Source organism: Orycteropus afer, unplaced genomic scaffold, assembly GCF_000298275.1.
Source record: "Orycteropus afer afer isolate SDZICR_OR568_19922 unplaced genomic scaffold, OryAfe1.0 scaffold00013, whole genome shotgun sequence".
Classification (NCBI taxonomy): Eukaryota; Metazoa; Chordata; class Mammalia; order Tubulidentata; family Orycteropodidae; genus Orycteropus; species Orycteropus afer.
In genome coordinates, this window is record NW_006921600.1 from 15,042,142 (window position 1) to 15,058,936 (window position 16,795).

A 16,795-nucleotide genomic window follows, 5' to 3' on the forward strand; every position below is an offset into this window, starting at 1 on the left:
GTAGTTTTTCAGCTGGTAAGCCTGACTATTGTTTGGCTGAAAGTTAAGTTATGGGAGTGAGTCCGGTTACAGGCCTGAAGGGTGACTAGGGGTCATAGTTTCAGGGGTTGAAATGTTCTTTTTGATGATGAATGTGATGCCTTTCCTCTTCAATATGTCATTCCTAGCATAGAAGACCATATTATTGTCTTATTCAAAATGCCCAGTACCAGTCCCTTTCAGCTCACTAATGCCTAGGATATCAGTCTTTATGTGTCCCATTTCATTTCTGACAACTTCCAATTTTCCTACATTCATATTTTGTACATTCCATTTTCTGATTATTCCACATCCCACCACTCGTCTGGCAGTTTGTTGTACTGTGGTGGCTTGTGTGTTGCTGTGATGCTGGAAACTATGCCACCAGTACTTCAACTATCAGCAGGGTCACCCATGGTGGATAGGTTTCAGCAAAGCTTCCAGACTAGGACAGACTGGGAAGACAGACAGGACCATTCACTGCTGAAAAACCCAGCCACTGAAAACCTTATGAATAGCAATGAAACATGTGTGATATATTACTGGAAAACTTTATGACTAACAGTGAAACATTTTCTGATACTGTGCCAGAAGATGAACCCCTTGGGTTGTAAGGCACTCAAAATACAACTAGGGAAGAGCTGCTTCCTCAAAGTAGCATCAACTTCAATGACATGGGTGGAGTAAAGCTTTCAGGACCTTCATTTGCTGGTGTGACATGACTCAAAATGAGAAGAAACAGCTGCAAACATTCATTAATAATCATAATTTGGGTGAAAGGAAGGGTAATATACAATAAGGAGCAGGTCAGCACAAAATGATCAAGACAAAGGAAGACACTGGGAGGAGCACAAGAGTTAAAGACAACAATAAACAAAAAACCAAACCCACTACCCTGGAGTTTAACCCCTTTGGTTTTCCAAGGCTGTAAATCTTTATGGAAGTAGATTGCTTTATCTTCCTCCCATGGAGCAGTTGGGGATTTGAACCACCAACCTTCTGGTCAGCAGCCAAATGCCTTACCCACTACACCACCAGAGCTCCTTAAAGGCAACAAAATTGAATACTATTACATACACAATCCTGCAATAACAGCAATAACAATAAACTACGAGTGAATACATAGATAATCAAGCTGAACAGGGCTGGAAAAGTGAGTGGGACTATACCTATAAATATATATATGTATAGTTTTGACACAGCATATTTTTATAAATGTATTTACATGTACTGCAAATATATCCATGAATATAGTAAAGCATACAGAGGGCAAAGTTATGAAAACTTCTTAGCCCTAATCAAACACCTTAAGGGAATAAGTTGCTGGGAATAGGGGCTCAGGACTGTAATCTTGGGGACATTAAGTTATTGGCATAACATAGTCCACAAAGCCAATGTTCTACATCTCCCTTTGTTGACTAGTGATTGGGGTCTTAGTAGCTTGTGAGTAGCGATCTAAGGTTCAACTATTGTTCCCTCCCTGCCCAAAGCTAAGAAGGGTGAAGAAAATCAAAGATGTAAAGAAACAATTAGTCCAAAGAACTAATGGACCATGCTAACCTCACCCTCCAACACCCTGAGACCAGGAAAACTAGATGATGCCTGGCTACCATTAATGACTGCTCTAAAAGGAATCAGAGTAGGATGTCCCAGGTAGATTGGGAGAAAAATGTGGAACAAAACTCAAACTCATAAAAAAAAAAAAAATTACCGATCTAAAAGAGACTGGTGGAAACTCAGAGACTATGGCCCTTAGACACCCTTCAAGCCTGGAACTGAACTCAACCCTATGACTCACCTTTCAGTCAAACAATAGATAGGTCTATAAGGTGAACAATAATACTACAGTGTTACACATTCATTGGAAAAATCAACCATATGAGATCAAAAGGACAGCTTTTGCACAGGGATAACGCTAAGAAAGTAGAAAAGGACAGGAAAGAAGGATGAAGGGAAATGGTAAACACAGAGAGGAAGTGGGAAGAGTGTTGTTACATTGTGGGGATTATGATGAATGCCACAAAACCAAATGTGTATGAATTGTTGGATGGAAAATCAATTTGTTCTGTAAGCTTTCACCCAAATCACAACAAATAATAATAATAAAGAAAAAATAACTTTGAAAGTAGCAGTATAATCTGAGGCACAACTAAAAAGATGGTGTGGTTCTTAAGGTTGTGTGTCAACTTGGCTGGGCCATGACCTTGAGTAACTTGAGAGCTGGATGCAATTATTCGCCATGATGAGATTGGATGTGGTGTAATCAACTCCATGGTTGAATCTGCTGTGAACAGCTAATTAGTTGCCTTCAAGGTGTAGCCTGCTTCCAGTATATATGGGGAAGCTTTGAGGAAGGTCTTTAGCTTTTCGGCACATCTGGGTCCCACATGTGGCTGAGTCTTCATCTCCAGTTCTTGGATCTGAACCAGTGGCCTGCCATGTTGACTGCTGATATTGGAATTGTGCCATTTTACCTTCTGACCTCGGATTCATCAGCCTTATCAGCCAGCAACTGCACAACTTACAAAAAGCCTCCAGTTCCATTGAGCCTGAAACAAGAGGCAGAGCCAAAGCCCAAGGTCAAGGGGTCCTCACCTAGCCCCTAGACCCAACACTCTGAACTCAGATTTTTAACTTCCTAAAGTGTAAGAGAATAAATTCCTGTTTGTCAAAGTCGTCCATTTGTGGTATTTCTGTTATAGCAGCATAGAGAACCAAGACACATGGCTAATTGTTTTTCTCCATGGTGAAATGATGAATCATTTGTAAGAACCTACTTATTTGTATAGTTGTGCCTGACCAGATGGGCCTTCTTCTGGGCAGCATTCTTTCGAAGGTCCATCAACACGATCCAGATCAACACATTGGAAAAAGGCCTTGCCATAAGTCTATCAAATTACCTCAGACTTGGCCTTAGCTTCTGAGCAAATAAATTCATATGATCTTCTAGAATGCTCTGGGGAACTTTTCTTTGCATACTTTAAAAAGTAGATAAAGTTCTCTGAAAGCCTCCCCACTTGATAAGATTTCTTTATTCTATTTCGTACAGGTCATAGTGGTAAAGAATGAATTTTTAAAAGGAAGTTAACATTACCTAGAATTCCAGATTAGAGCCAGTGGTACCACAAGCTAGGAGGAAAGGGGGTATCATGAATCATAATATATGGACCAGATGCAGCCCTTCCCAGGAAGCAATAGACAAGTCCAAAGGACGTGGCACAACCACAGTCTGTTTCCAAGCAGGCAAAGTGATCCAGCAGAGTCCAATCAGAAGGGAACAAATGGGAATGCAATTTCATGAGTTCTTGGCAGCAGCAGTGCTCACTGTTAGGGGTAGACTGAAATGCTAACAGGAACCAGCCAGCTCCATGTGAGGCGTGAGACTGGGATTAGGCCCAAGTCCTGGGAAAGTGAACTGGCAACAACCAACTTGGTAGCTGGGACACAGGCTGAGCTGACTTTAGACGCCAAAAGACCAGAGCAGAAGGGACCAAACAAACAGCCTGGGTACTCATGTGCCTGCCACCAGTATCAGGGCTGTGCTGTCAGTGCTCCAGCCATGGGCAAAGGCAAGCAGCAGAAGCTCTTCACATGCCAGTCTTGCTGGGAGAGAAATATAGGCTCTCGGCTGGGCTTCTACGGGCTCTGGCCAGGACAGGATTGAACGGGGCTGGGGATCATTGCATGACAGTAGGATGATGATAAGCCTAGAATATCCTGATTTTAGAGACACACTTGCTGCTTATTGAAAGGCTGGTGGTTTGAATCCACTCAAAGGTGCCTTAGAAGAAGGTCTGGAAATCTGCTTCCAAAAACTAGCCACTGAAAACCCTATGGAGCACAGTTCTACTCCAACACACATGGAGTCACCATGAGTCAAACTGACTTGACAGCAACTGGTTTGGTTTGGGTTTTGAATTTGGGGAGAGCCATCTACAGATAGTAGTTATACTTCTTGGCAGATCACTACCAAAGTTCCAGCTTCCCCATTGCCACCTTGAAAATGTGTTTTTATTGAAAAAAACAAGATCAACTTTTCTCTGGCTTAAGAGACACAAGTGACTTCTGCATTCAGCAGAGCTAAACAACAAATCCTTTGAAGAGTTTTTGAATCTTTTGGAGAAGTTTGAAGAAGTTGTGTTAGCTTTCGCATTTTCCTGCATAAGCGGTCCACATTTTTACTTTTGTGAATTTTTCCCAGGGGCTGGAAATGAGGCCCCACACATGCTGAAGAGAAGAGGTGTTCTGGTGTAAAACAAATTCAGGCTCACATTTAGACAGTGCTTGGCATGTGCAAAATCATGTCACTGTCTCACTCTTAATTTTTATCAGTCCAAAAAGCAAGTATTCAGAAGCTGCTCCAAGTCCTGAGTCTAAATGCAAGTACCTTTCACTGTCTGGAACCAGTTTCCACCATGCCACATAACCCCCTGGAAGAGTAGCAAAAATTGCTTTCAACTTAATACTTGCAGCTGTTTGGAATTCCACGTTGCTGCTCTGCTGAGTAGCAGAGCATAACTGGGCGAGCTGTACAGTAAACACATGAATCTCTGCCAGCGCTGGCATTTAGCAGCACCATGATTTGCAAACATGTTGAATTGCTATTTTATTCAATAAACAGAACTTACAATGGAAGATAGATTTGGAAGTTACATCAAACTTGTTTATCCTGTTACAGTGGGCTGGGTAAAGCTATTGTGCTTTAGTTATGAAGGAATCCCTGTTGGGAAGAAGGAGGTGGAGTTTCTGCCATTCTTTCTTAGCTCTAATATTCAGCACTCAGAGTACACCCAGGCATGAAGACTTGTTCTACATACAACTGGTCACCCCTTTCCTATAAGACCTCTTCCCCCCTACAGTTGTCCATAGTTTTGGTCACTAACATGAAATCGCCATGTGTCTGAATCAGCTTAGCAACAACTAACAACAACCATAATAAACACTGTCTTAGCTATCTAGTGCTGCTGTAACAGAAATACAAGTGGATGGTTTCAACAAACAGAAATTTATCCTCTCACAGTTTAGGAGGCTATCAGTCCAAATTCAAGGCACCAGCTCTAGGAGAAGGCTTACTTTCTCTGTCTGCTCTAGGGGAAAGTCCTTGTCTCCTTTCAACTGTGGGCTCAGCGTTCCTTAGAGACCTATATGTGTCTTGGCATCCATCTTCCCCTGGGTCTAGGAGGTTCTCAGATCAAGGACCCTGAGTCCAAAGGATACGTTTCTCTTCCAGCTTTTCTAGCTAGGTGGTAGTCATGTCCCTCCTTCTTTTCTCCCTTCTCTCTTCTTTTATCCTTTGTGAAATAAGAGGTGATACAGGCTACACCCCAGGGAAATTTCAGATCAGGGCTGTGACCTGAGTAAGGGTGTTGTATTCCACCTCAATCTCCTTACACCTGATTAGCCAACCACATCAGATCACAACATAAGGATGATTACATCATTACATAACTGCCAAATGACCGAGAATCGTGACCCAGCCAAGTTGACACATATTTTGGGGGGAACAGAATTCAATCTATGACAAATACTAACTATGTCTTTAGCTCCAAGTCTCAGTGTTATTCATTGATGCCATTTTTTTCTGTGTAAGTTCTAAGAAGAAAATGTATGTATATACATTAATATGTATATTTTATTAAAAATGTATAAGATATATGAATGTTTTTGTATGTGTGTATATATTTATATTATATATATGTATGAATGGGGGCACTGGTGGACCAGTGGTAGAATTCTCACCTTCTATGTAGGAGACCAGGGTTCAATTCCTAGCCAATGCACCTCATGCGCAGCTATCACTTGTCTGTTGAAGGAGGCTTGCCTGTTGCTAAGTTTCTGAACAGATTTTCAGTGCATCTTCCAGGCTAACAAGGATGAGGAAGAAAGGCCTGGCAATGTACTTTTTCAAATCAGCCAATAAAAACCCTATGGATTGCAATAGTCCTATCTGCAACTAATCATGGGGATGGCACAGAATGAGACAGCATTTCATTCCATTGTGTATGCGGTCACATGAGTTGGGAGCCAACTTGACAGCTGTTCACAACAGCAGTAGCTCCCATATATATTTATAGCATACATATACTCATATTGTGTGTGTATGTGTGTGTGTGTGTGGTCAGGGTTGTGCCTTCTCCATCACCTAGGGGTGTGCCAAGGGCAGATGGCTGTGCCCCTCTCTCCGTCTCAGAAGTCCCTGGCTCTGATGCTCTGCCTCCCTTACCAGTCAAGAAGCACCCTCAGCCCTAGGATTGGGATCTCCCTGGCCTTTGTGGGGGTGGCCTCAGGAGTACTGGGGCAGTACTTTCTGTTTGTGTCTGGATGAGGAGAGGACAGTACCACAGCAGAGCACACAGGAAGAAGAAACTATCGATAATTTGCCCACATAATAGCTGCACTTACTTTGTGAGCTTTTTCAGTCTGAGCAAATGGGTGTGGTCATTATAAGAAGGTGACTATTCCCCAAGTAAATAGGATAGGAATGCTATTTGGTGGAAAGGGAAATTGTAAAAGAAAGTGTCTCATTTCTGCAGTTTGAAAGCAGGTAATCTCTGTAGTCTGGGTATCTATTTGTGCTGCTTTTCAGCAATAAAAGGTAACATTACCTTAATAACCCGCTCATCTGAGGCAGGGAGGATACTTAACGCATCAGAGAAAGAGGCATTTACTCTGATAAACCACTTTCCCCAAACAGCAGAAGATCAACACCATTCGCCCAAGAGACTTTTTTGAATTTCTAAAAATATTTCCCGGTTATGACATGTGATCTAACACACTGGCACCCTTGGCTCCTTCTTCTTGGATGGCTAATGACACCTCCGATTCCCCCACCCCACCCCACCCCACCCCTCTCAGACAGAATGTAGGTTCTTAAAGGGAAAACAAATGTAGTACTAGACTTGGAAAGAAGAAAGTTTTACAAGCTAAAAACCCAACTAAGTAATTCTGAGACAGAAAATGACTTAGTAATTTGATCTCAAAGCTTCCAGAAACATCTCTGAGAGAAAGGGTTCGGTCAGTGGAAGAATATCAGCTCTGCTCCCCAGATCCGAAGCAGGGAAGTTGGTTTTCTCACCTTTTCCTCTTTTCAAAGAGACCTCTGAACATTTCTGACCCAGGCATTCCTCTCTTTTAGGCAAAATTAGCATTTATTTTTAAATGGCCTTTTATTGTCACTTGTTCAAAAGCCGGCCCTTAGTTAAATCTGCTGGAAGACAGGCTGCACCCACTCCCACACCCACAGCCACAGGGCATTGTTCTTGGTTCCAGACAGCTTGAGAACCTCGTCTCAACTTGCACTTTAAAAAGGATCTGAGGACAGATTCAGGGGAAGATTTTTTTTTTTCATAGATATGGCCTGAGGCATACAATGTTTTTTGTCATCAACAACTAGTACTTAGGGTGTAATCATGACAAATGCAAGCAGATGCCTTTTCTTTGACTGAGAAAGCTTAACCGGGCATTATGGCAGGAATGGGGACTAGGGGCATGAGCACACAGTAAGCTCATTGATTCAGAGTCAGCTAAATCAAAATTCAATCATTTTGACCTTTGAAGAAAGGGTTGGGTCTTTTTACTTTCTTTTATTTAACCTTTTAAAAGACGTAAATTGAAAGAGTGGGAAGGATCAGAGAAGACATGTTCAATCTATTTGGCATGTTTCTAAGTATTGTAGGGCATTGCCGGCATGGAAATTGATGCTGCTTGGTACAAAACAGTCCGTTCATTAACCAGGCTCCATAGAGCCATAAAATTGACTCTGGGAACCCCTCTGAACAGTTGACTCAAATATGATCATGAAACTAAAAGTACTTGAGATAGACATAGCAGTCTGTAAAATGACTTTGTAATGCAAATTGTGATGAGCAAAAAACATGGATTGCAGCTTCAAAACTCCTGGTTCAAATCCTATTTTACCCACTTATTAGTTAAAACACTTTTGGAAAGTCATTTAACCAATCTCTCAGGGCCTAAGGTTCTTCATCCTTTGTAAGAAGTTTTCTTCTTTCAGGAAGAGTAAGTGAAATGTTTGTCAAAGTTCTTTGTGAAGTGCTATGTGAATGGACTTTGTTCTAACAACCCTTTTGTTCACAGGGCTTTGAACCAGTTTGAACTAATTCAGTCATTGCCCATGAAGTGAAACCAGGGCAGACTGGAATTTGCAAAACATGGGTGTCTGGAATGATAACCAGAATGGGGAAAATTGTGGGTTGAAGGTCTGGAATGGAAGACTCAGATTTGTACTGCGCCCTTTCAGGAACCTGATGTGGGAGACTGGATTATTGTCAGGACTGTGGAGAGTGACACACATTCAAAGCACAGTGGGCCCACATCTTTAAGTTGGGCACCATTGTTTCTGACTCTGCCAGGCAAGAGATTGGGGTAATATGCAACACTCATGCTGCCTTTGTTTTCTAAGAGGGAGATTAAGTTTCTACCAGGGGTTGACCTGTCAATTTCCCCATTACATGTATCATTCCTGACACCCACATTTTGCAAATCCTAATCCGCCCTGGTTTCACTTTGTCAGCCATGACATTCTGGGAAGAACTGGTTCAAGGCCCTAGTTATTAGATTTTAAGTTCTCTGAATTTCCTCCAATGGACTCTAGGTATCTGTATTTTCAAACATGTTTCCTCAAGTGTCCTGCCCTCAGGTTTGAGAACCACCATGGTCTAAGGGAGTGATTCTTAAAAGTGTGGTCCCTGGATCAGCAGCATCTGCACAGCCTGGGAAATTATCACCCATTACCCATTGCTGACTAGTCAATTCCAACTCATAGCAACCCTATAGGACAGAGTAGAACTGCCCCATAGAGTTTTCTAGACTGTAATGTTTATGAAAGCAGACTGCCATATCTTTCTCTTTGGGAACTTGTTAGAGATTCAGATTCTCAGCCCACTGCAGACCTCTTGAATCAGAAACTACAGGAGTGAAGTCTTGGATTTGGTGTTTTAACTAGTCCTCCAGGTGATTCTGAGTCAAGCTAAAGATTGAGAACCACTGGTCTAGTGCATTACTTTTCAAGCTTTCATGTTCATACAAACCACCTTGGCATCTTGCTAAAATGCTGATTCCAATTTAGTAGGCCTAGGCTAGGAATCCCTGAGTGGTGCAAATGGTTAATGTGCTCAGCTGCTAACTGAAAAAGGTTGGTGGTTTGAGTCTACCCAGAGGTGTCTGAGTAGAAAGGCCTGGTCATCTACTTCCAAAAAAATTCAGTCACTAAAAACCCTATGAAGCACAGTCCTACTCTGACAAGCATGGAGTCACACAGAAGCTCTACTCAATGGCAACTGGTGGTGGGCCTAGGATGTGGGGGTAGGAGGGGTTTGGAGAGTCTGCATTTGTAAACAGGCTTCTAAGTGATGCCAATGCCTCTGGCCATACTTAAGTAGCAAGGACCTGGAAGACACCAGCTCCCTCTCGGATGCTAACTCCAGCAGAAGGGGTTCCCAGTCCTTCAAGGTCACTTCAGACCAACATCTAACAAGATTGCCAAGGAAAAGAATTTATCTTCCTACATGTATCCTCTTGACTGGGAAGAGGATGGAGAGGGGTTCTTGTCTAAGTTGACCAGTGTCACTGCACAGTGAAGAGCTGGGAGGTGTATATTGGGTAGACGGTCAGAAGCTGTGGCCCTGCCTAAAACCAAACCAGTTGCATATAGTTGATTCTGACTCATGGTGACCCCATATGTGTCAGAGGAGAACTGTGCTCCGTTGGGTTTCAATGGCTGATTTTTTTGGAAGTGGATTGCCAGGTCTTTCATTCAAGGTGCTTCTAGGTAGAATTGAACTACCAACCTTTCAGTTAGCAGCTGAGTGCTTAACCATTTGTGCGACTCAGGGACTCTGTGGCCCTGCCTTGGTCTTCCTTATGTGGCTGGAAAAGCTCAAGCCCCTGAACTCTTTCCACATGTTGATAATGCAGCAATGACTTTGTGGGAATCACTCCAACCCTGGAAGAATCTATCTTTGTATCTTGTCTGGATTCTTTTTGCTAGAAAGAGTTTTTGATAAGGGATGAGAGGAGAAGAGTTGGTTCAGAATCCCACCAAGATGATTTTTGCAGCTCCATAACCCAATACCCTACACCACAATTTCCCAGCTCCCCAAGGGAACTTGCCTCTGTGGGGAGAATGTGGCCAGAGAAGACTGTGATTGCAGACTCATGAGAATATTTCCAGTGATGGGGAAAATATATATTGTATTCAAAAAAGGAAAAGCATTTGGCAGAGGCTCTACCCCACCCATCCTGCATACCCTGTGCTCCACTGCCAGCCTCAATGACACAGCCTTCCCTGACACAAAACTCCTCAGAGAGCAGGGTGTTGAGAGGAAGTTCCTCTTGATGGGGGGGAAGCATCTTTCTAGGTTTTAATGAGATCATTTATTGTCTCTTTGCTCTGACAAAGATTGTAAATGTGACGGGTGAAATATAAAGAATAATTAGTCCCAGAGGTGAATCCATCCCCTACAATTCGTCTTTTCTTCCCCTCAGCCTGTTGAAAAGTTTACTGCTTCCAGATGAGCCTGATTTCAACAGTAAGAGGAGCCGGTTCCTTTTGAGCTGCAAACTTGTCAGGGAAAAGCTAGTTTCTGAGAAAAGGCTTAAGCCAGAGAGATGATTCCTGAAGAAACAGCTGACATTGGGAGGAAATACAGCCATCCATCGAAAAGCATTGCTGGTCTCCCCAGGGGCCTTGGCCCTGAGGAGGAGGTGGGAGGAAGGCCTAAATCAGCCCCCATCACAGTAGCAACTTCTCACTAATTAGCTGTTAAGGAATCCGGCAGCCTCTGAAGGAGACATTCATAAGAAATGCTTTCCTCAGATCCTGCCAGTGCTTCAGCAAAGCCGGCAAGTCCCAGCCCTGCTGGGAACTTCTTGCTTCCAGGGAGCTCAGGACAGGGCTCAGCCACTGACTGAAGAGGCCACTGGAGCCCAAACATCAGTCTTAGATAAGCACCAGCCACTCCCACTTTGAGAAACACAAGCGCTTTAGTTCCTGCCATTTGCCTGGTAGCTTGGAGAGAATGCTAAGAGCTATGAGCCCCCAGGGACTGTGTGATCCAGCCTTGTGACTTCAGACAGGAGAAAAGCTAATATGCAGGAGAGCTGCTTTTTCTCTTATGTCCACTCTCTTCCAAGGCTCTCTGAAGCCTAAAATGCTGCTACTTTCTCCAGGAACCCTAAGGGTATGCCTGAGGGAGACTGCCCTGAGGAGGAAAGGGGGCAGGGATGGCATCACCAAATATTTCAAATGTGGCCTCAGGAAGCTGAGGGAGTGAGGGAGCCTGGCTTGGGTGCCCAGGGCCTGGCATCGCCCTAACAAGAGGGAACGGCGAACAGACAGAATAGATGCCTAGTTATAAAACGGGACTGAGGGAAGGAGTCTCTATGGGTAGAGTCAGCCTCACTGTAATCTCCTGGGTCTGGGCAGACTGAATGGAGATGGAGGGGTGAGGATGCAGTGAACATACCTAATGTGGAGCAGGTGTGGTCCTGACAGATCTTAGCTTGACAGAGGAGGCAAAGGACTGTAACCCCCAGTGGGGTGGAGGAGGGGTAGGGGATGGGGGACTAATTTTGTGAAAGTAACACTCCCCTACTCCCCTCCTCTCATTACACTATTCTCAATAATCTCCTCGCCTGTGGTTCCTCAAGTAAAATAGGCTTGCTCCTATGTCTTAGTTTGTTGTTGTTGTTATTTGCCATCAAGTCGCCCCCGACTCATAGCGACCCCTCCTTGGGTTTCCGAGGCAGTTATCACTACGGAAGTAGGATTGCCCAACCTTCCTTCTGAGGAGTGGCTGGTGGGTTTGAACCGCCAGCCGTCTGGTTAGCAGGCAAGTGTCTTAGCCACTATGCTACCAGAGCTCCCATGTTCAGGTTACCCCAAAAGCAGACCCTGAGCTAGGTTACAAGTAGGGCCAACTTATTCATTAGGCACAGTGCCACGGGCCCACAATATTCTTGGGGGTCCTCAAAAGTTTTTTCTTTTCAGGAATAGAAAAAAAAAAATGAAATTTTAGGTGGAAAATGTTTTAAATATGTATTAGTACATTGCTCTTTTTACCCACCCATAAAAAACCCATTGCCATCAAGTTAATTCTGACTCATAGTGATCCCCACTGGGTTTCCAAGACTGAAAATCTTTATGAAAGTAGATTACCTCATGTTCCTCCCATAGAGCAGCTGATTGGTTTGAACCACTGACCTTCTGGTTAGCAGTCAAATGCCTTATGCACTGGGCCACCAGAGCTCCTTACTCTTTATACTAGTGCAGCAATAATATATGCTTATTTATTTATTTTCTTTTTTATGGAGTAAAGGGCCCATGGCTGTGAAGACAAAAGTACATAAGGCCCACGAAAGTCATAATGTGGCCCCCTCCTCAGAAGGAAGACAGGGCAATCTACTTCCGTAGAGACACTGCCTCAGAAACCCAAGGTGGGGTCGCTATGAATCGGATCCGACTCGACAGCATTGAGTTTGGTTTAGTTTGGTTTGGGTACAAGAACTGTGCTAAGTGCCTTATAAAAAAGTGAAACTCCACTGCCGATTCTGACTCATACCTACTGTTCTGGTTACCTAGTGCCGCTCTGACAAATGGGATGGCTTTAACAAACAGGAGTTTATTCTTACAGTTTGGAGGCCTTAAGTCCAAGTTCAAAGTGTCAGGCTCTAGGAGCTGGGTGAAAGCCCCTCAACCTTGGGCTTTAGCTCTGCCTCATGCTCCTGGCCCACTGGAGCTAGAGGCATCTCTTCACTCAGCTACTAGCTGCCGAGACTGACAAACCCAAGGTTGACAAGTAAAATGGCACAGTGGTTACCAAACCACATGGCAGGCCATTAATTTAAGTCCATTGTAAGTCCCAAGGTCGGCAGAGCATGGCAGACTGTTGAACAACGAAATGGCTACATCCAAGGTTCAAGCGTGCCATAAGCTAGAGACTATCCCCAAGGCGTCTCCTTATATACAGGAAGCAGACCACATCCCAAAGGCATCTACTCAGCTGCTTGTGGTAGATCCCACCATGGAGTTGATTGCCGTCTCATCATGCAGAATAACTATCACCATCTGCCCAGCCACTCAACCAGGCACAGCCAAGTTGACATACAAATTTAACTACCACACCTACCCTAAAAACAAAGCAGAACTGCCAAGGCTGTAATTGTTACAAAAACAGACTGCCATATCTTTCTCCCATGGAGCAGCAGGTGGGTTGAAATCACTGATCTTTAAGCTGGCACTGAGTGCTTTAACCACTGCACCATGAAAAAAAAAAAAAAAACGTACTGCTGTGGAGTCAGACCTGACTCATAGCGACCCCTCCTTGGGTTTCCAAGGCGGTATCACTGCATAAGTAGATTGCCCAACCCTCCTTCCAAGGAGTGGCTGGTGGGTTTGAACCACCAGCCTTCTGGTTAGCAGTCAAATGCCTTAGGCACTATGCCGCCAGAGCTCCTACTGCACCATGAGGACTCCTTAAGTGTGTTATGCATATTATAAATCCTTGTAACAGTCCTATTGTTAGCCCCATGTGGCAGGTGAAGAAATTGAGGCTCAGAGAGGAGAAGTAGCTTGCTCATCACCTATAGCTAGCTAATAGGTAGTGGAGTTGAGATTCCAGTGTGTGTCTATCGGACTCCACAGTTCTTGCTCTTCCCTACAGCCCTGTAGAAACTTGAAGGACTTAGGTGGGTGGCAGGGAGAAAAGGTTGGTGGGGAAATGTGCTTTGTCTCTGGGCGGATCTCATTTCTCAGGAAGGGGGGCCAGGGAGGGCACCCAAGCCTCTGGCAGCTCAACATCTGCAAACAGCCGTCACGGAGCATCTCTGCAGACTCTTGGAACTGTTCCGTCTGCTGAGGCCAGATGCGTATTTGTGGCTTTCCTCCTTGGCTCTTTTCCCCAGGTTTTCATTCCTATTATTCTGAGATGGAGCTGAAATGTTTCCAACAGGGCCCTTGGTGGACACCCAGAAGTCAGCAGGGACTCTAAAAGGAAGTTGAGGTGGGGGAAGGGGACCAGCAAGAGGGGGACCAGCTTAAAGTACACAACACTCAATCTTTATTACTCACATGTGGCCTGACCGCTGGTGGATGGGCTCCAGGAAAATCTGAACCCCGGCTGAGCCTCTCTGTGCTGTCCAGGCCAGGTCTGGATGGGCCACCAGAGCCACAGGCTCATGTTTTCATATTCTAGCTGCCAAAAGCAGGGAGCTGGGAATCAACAGATGCCCCTCCAGTCCTTTCCGCACCACTAACTTGAGCTGTGTGGCCTGGAACAAAACATAAAACCTTTCTGGTCTCCAGTCCCCTAGTCTGAAAAAAGGAGGATGCAGTCCCAGTTGATAATCTTTTCAGTCCTAGTAATTAAACAAACAGAAAACTTGTGTTTCTAAGTTTACTGTTGTTAGTTGTGGGTTGAGTCTCTTCTGACTCACGGTGACCCCATATGTGCAGAGTAGAACTGCTTCCTAGAGTTTTCAATGACTGTGATCTTTCAGAGGCAGATCACTGGACCTGTCTTCCAAGATTCCTCTAGTAGGTTCGAACTGCCAACCTTTACCTAGCAGTGGCGCGAGTAATCGTGCCACCCAAGGGTGTTTCCAAGTTCATGAGTCTAGAAAAAGCAAGTCTTCTGTTTTAAAATAAACGGTCCCCAAAGCCCAAAGGCAACTCAGGCCCCTTTTGGTAGGTGTTCTAGTGAATACAATTTGGGCGGCTGCCTTACCCTTAGGGCCTGGGTAACAGAACTGAAGGCTTCAGCAGACATTCTCCACACAGAGCACCTCCAAACAGGAAACGTTGCAGAAGCTCGGTGTTTCTGCGTACATTTCCTGGGAGTGGATGGCAGAGCTAGAGGCCGCCAGGGCAGTAGGAGGCGCCGAGGGGCAGCGTTCGCCGGGGCGGGGTGGGGGCGGGGGGGTCAGCCTGCGCGGCTGCGGTCTCTCTGGGCCCCTGTCATCGCGCCGTGGGGCGCCCCCTCTTCCGACACCTGTGCCAACCCAGTCTCCACGCCGGTTGAGGGCATACACCAACCGCCCCGGGAGCCCCTTGGCGTCCCCTTCTGCCCAAGTCAAGCCAGAGTATCCCTCGGGCCCGGAGCGGCTCCTGCTCGCGGAAGTCGAGCGTTCTTTCTTTCTTTCGCCCCTCGTTAGTTGGAGCTGAAATATGATCGTGCAAAGTCTGGGGCGGCCACGGGCGGCCTCCACCCCGGCCGGCTCAGCTCCCAGCGCCTGGGGCGATTCCTGCTGGAGGAACCCGGGCAAAGCCCACGGAGGGGACCGGAGGTCAGACACTTCGGGAACAGGCCCCTTTGTCTCCCGGCGGGTGAGGGGCTGGCAGAGAAGAGGGAATTAATTGAAGGGGCGGGGAGGAGGAGGGGGCCGGGGTAAAGTCGAATGACACCTGACAGCTTTGAGAGAGCCTCCCCCGCCGCCGGGGGGTGGTCCTGCTAATCCCCTTCTCGAGAGGAAGCTAATTGCTGCAGCCAGAGAAGCCAGGATAAAAGCGAGCGGGGACCCACACCCACCAGGCCTGCAGTCATGCTATTTGCTGCTAAATTAATATAATTATATTACCTAATGTAGAAACCACGTTAAGAACTCCGGCTCTCAGCTCCGACTAGGAGCTTCTGATGGGCTAAAGGCAACATCTTGCTTCAATTCTCTCTTTTTCCCATCCTCCCCGCCACCACTACCAACTACAAATGTCAGAAATAAATTATCGAAACCAGATGTGAGATTTTTGGGTGCACATTTTCAGTCAGTTCTGTACTAACAGATGCCTTGTATTAATAATGTACAGTTGTGACAGGAAATATGGTTTAGAGTCCTGGAAAAACATGAAAGTTAATTCCATTACCCCTTTTCATGGTACCTACTTCTCAAATGCTGAACTGGTTTGGATTACAGTGAAACTCTAGAGGAAAAAACGATTTCATCTGAAATGGTAACTTAGCCCTGCTTTCCAGCCTCTCCCTTCAAGCAGCACCCACCTTCCCAAGCACCTGCAGACCTACATTCTGTGTGCGAATAACCCAGATGAGAACATCTGGACCTGGCCACTCCTCAGGGGAGATGCTTCCAAATGTTCCCTACTTTCCTGTTCCTGGAGACTTGGTGGACAGGAAAGCAGGGCCAATGATCCCAGCTTCACACTCCCGCCTGGGACAGTAAGTACCCTTTAAACCTGGCCTACCCCTCACACTTCACTTGGAACAAAAGTAAAAACAATAAAACACTTTTATGCTCAAGGAACCAGATAAATCCTGGTAATTGATCTCGGGAGAGGGATTATTAAGGGGCTAAGTGCAATGCTTTCCAGAACCAGGGGTGTAATAAGCATGAAGCCAAACAAATGCACAATTTGTTATCTGTATTTCATCACTTGATGCATTGCAAGCAACTGGCTTGAAAATGGCTTTTTTCCTGGAGGGGAGAAAGGCACTAAAATAGCGGTAACACATCCATTGACAGTTATGCTCTGTTGCTGAAAAATGTCTGCATTCTCCATGTCTCATGCAGGCAGCACTCAGGAGGGTCAGAATTTTCTACTCTGTTCTTTTAAGGGGCAGATTCCTCTCTACTTTATGTCAATGTACATACAAAACTTTGTCCAAGTCTTTCCCTCTCTTATCCTCCGCCTATGAAGAAACATCATGCCAATCAGCTCACCAGAAGGCTGGCAGTTCAAACCCACCAGCCACTCCTCGGAAGGAAGGTTGGGCAATCCTACTTCTGTAGTGATACTGCCTCGGAAACCCAA